The sequence below is a fragment of the Solanum tuberosum genome, unplaced genomic scaffold (genome assembly GCF_000226075.1).
Source record: "Solanum tuberosum cultivar DM 1-3 516 R44 unplaced genomic scaffold, SolTub_3.0 scf00072, whole genome shotgun sequence".
In the NCBI taxonomy this organism is placed as follows: Eukaryota; Viridiplantae; Streptophyta; class Magnoliopsida; order Solanales; family Solanaceae; genus Solanum; species Solanum tuberosum.
Genome location: NW_006238999.1, coordinates 778,919 through 782,325, shown reverse-complemented (window position 1 = coordinate 782,325; position 3,407 = coordinate 778,919). Strand labels below are relative to the sequence as shown.

The following is a 3,407-nucleotide window of genomic DNA, read 5'->3' as shown; positions in this document are numbered from 1 at the left end:
TTATATATAATAAAGGGATAAGGGTCTGAAAAATATCCCAACTTTGGTCGGATTTGCTGTTGCGCTACTAAACTTTCATGAGGACCTATTACCTCCCTAGACTATTTAATACCGTATTTTAAACATATATATTTGCCCACATGGACATAAAAAATAATACAAAATTATAAATAGTAATGTGTCCACGTGGACACATATATACCTTTAAAATACACTATTAAATAGTTCAGGGGGTAAAAAATACGGTATTAAATAGTCTAGGGAGGCAATAGGTCCTCATGAAAATTTAGTATCGCAACAGCAAATCCGACCAAAGTTGGGATATTTTTCAGACCCTTATCCCTTTATTATATATAAATCGAGAAAACGCTTTCGATCAATATTTAAGATAATTAAGTTGATCATGACAACATTAATATAAACAAAAAAGTCTAGGATGATTATCTTTATTTTTGTCTGTAGCTCGTAATGATATCATATCAAGATGAAAATATATATTTGTTGTTGTTTTATGTGTTCATAGTCTAATTATTTATCATGACTGAATTGAACTAGATGTTCAATAATGATTTCGAGTTTAAATTTTAAAATTTTAATTTATTTTGATAAAAGATGTTCCTTTTAATTATTATTTTTTATGTATATAAATCTTATATCCAAATTAATCAATAGTTCAAAATGATAGCTATCAAACAAAAAATAAGTAATTGGTAAAATCAATATTTGTTTGCAAGATATTTTTAAAATATACTTTCGAAAAAAAGAGAGAAACCAATAAATGTTTTTCTTTTGTTCCACCGGATCGAGTTTATATATATAGACTCAGTAAATTAAATTTGATGAGTGAAGTTTGTAGAGTAAGTCGTGCATATGTACGTACACGATCTTATCTTTATCTCATAAAATAGAAAGATTATTGTTGATAGACCATCAACTCTTTCATATTTTTTTATACAACAAAATTTAAATTAAAAATAAATAAATAAATAAAAAGTGCACATAAATATTCATACACCTATTGGTAATAGAAGAATAAGAAAAAAACCAGCTAAGAGGTAGGTTAATTAATTTTCTATATAAGTATACCCTTCTCTTTTCCCTTCTCAACTCATTGCCTGTATTCTTCTTCTTCAATTTTTTTCTTTTTCATTTTCTTCCCTCCTTTAGTTTGTCAAAAATCCAAATAATTTTTCATATAATTCTTTTTTCTTTTCTGAATTTCTTCCTACTTATATGAATAATATAATATGCATCTAGGATTTTGTTTTATATAGTATGGAGTAAAATGAGTTTAATTTTACGCTTGAACAATATGAACAGTGAAGATTGATATAGTTTAGTCGTGATTCATATATTGTTACAGTTGATGTTAATTGTTTTATGTTTTTGATTATCTTCTCCCGTTGAGTACTTGTCGATTCATTAAATGACCGATTCATGTTCTTGTGTTTAAGTTTTTTTAGATATTATAAGTTAGATTTCTGTTTATTATAAACATCGATTTTTATCTAAGGTTCTTCAAACACCTGAATAATACTTGGATTTTTATTCTCATATATTTCAAATTTATAGCAAATTGATTTTTTCTTAGCTCTTAGTACTAGATTTGTTTTATTGGATTAATTATTTCTCTCTTCAATTATATTTCAATATTAATTCCACCTAATTATTCACATCATTTAAAGGATATGTCCCCAAATGTGTAGATTTCTCATTTAGAGAATACAAACATTTTTTTGTCCTTTTTGTCTGCTTGATTTTTTTTAGTTTGATTTTTATTTTGATGTTAGGTATACGTATCGATTTTTTAAGTTTATTACTTTATTTTTCTTACCTCATTTTTTATTTATTTTCTTTGAGCTATATTAATTATGAAAAATTCTAGGTCTAAATATGATAGAGGTAGAATTTCCCACATAGAATATCATCCAATTTCAGGGACCAGAGCTACGTGTTTTGAATGAGTTCAATTGAATCCTCTTCGTTTTATTGTAGCGAATTTGATTTGTTTGAATATCAAGTGTAACGTTTTTGCATTCTTTTCATGATTTCTTTGTTATAATTTCTTACTCAACTTCTGAGAAGGAATTTTGTCCCAATCTTATGGAGGATGATGGATTAAACGTATGTATGATTGATGACATACTTTAACACGTACAAATTCAAAATTTAAAGTCAGTGAATTTTCTGACTATGTTATCGAATTTAATTTTGATATTGTAGCTTTGCCTCAACATACAGTTGTTGCTTGCTAGTGCAGCACCATCAAGATTCACATAGAAAATATGGACTATGAAATGAAATATGCCCAATTTTTGAATACATGAGAATCTTGATGATGCTGCATTGGCAAATTGATGACTTGATTCTTTAATTCTACAAGAAAATTTGGGCAATTTATCTTTATTTGGTAAGTTTTCTTTTGGACTATGATTAATTCTATATGATTATTGATTATTAATTACTTATTTTGGTTAATATGTTGTAGTTTTCTTGATATAAAATACCTCATGAATTAATTATTAAGTTCTTAAATTATGTTTCTTCACCTTGCGATTTCTTCTAAAAATTTGTGTGATATTTAAAGATGCATAACTAATTTTCTTGATAATCCTAACAATGCAATTTCAAATAAATATAGGTCTTTGAAGCAGAAGGTGGAGAATTCGTGGCTAAAATATAGCTATAGAGAGCAGCACATAGTAGAATAGTTGCTTGCAAAAGGAAGGAGTTAGGAAGAAGTTTTTTATGTATATTTTCTTGTTAATATGTATTTTTTTTTTTGTGAAATCAATTATAATACATAAATTAAGAATTACTTTTGTTAAAACAATTTAATCTAGATTAATATGCTGAAGCACTTTAAATTGATCCCTCCATTAATTATTGATGCGTTGAAAGTTATTAATTTCAAACTTATACATGATTAAGAGGAGAGTAATGATATTTGTCCTATCCAAAATTATTTGTCACATCAATGATCAATAGATAGTTAATTTTTAGGTGATTAAATAATATAATAAAAAATTAATACTATAAATATGGAGAAGTAAAATTCGATTAATATATAAGATTCTATTTTGAACCATTAATATATAGATGCATGGGACAATACATATCGAATTATTATATTGAAATTAATTTTTTTGATACGGTAATTTTGTTGTTATGACATTGGGATGTATTTTAAAACTTTTAGTATTCGGTAAAATATTTTTTTTTATTAAAAAAATAAGTACCATACAAATAAATAATTTACTTATATCTCGAATTGTTTTTTTTTAAATAATTAATAAAGCAGATATTTGAACTTTGACTATTCTATTTTAATTGCAATATCTTTTTTTTTTTGGTGTGTAATTGATTAACTGAGAAAATTGCTTGTACTTTCTTTTCAAATCCCCCTC

The 3,407-nt window shown here is 25.6% G+C and overlaps 1 non-coding gene across 1 annotated transcript; it reads left to right on the top strand.

Moving 5' to 3' along the window:
* The first annotated feature begins 2,256 nt into the window (after positions 1 to 2,256).
* Positions 2,257 to 2,347, top strand: MIR172B (microRNA MIR172b). The gene has a single exon (NR_127256.1). It is a non-coding gene; the product is annotated as a microRNA MIR172b (primary transcript).
* The last annotated feature ends 1,060 nt before the right edge of the window (positions 2,348 to 3,407 follow it).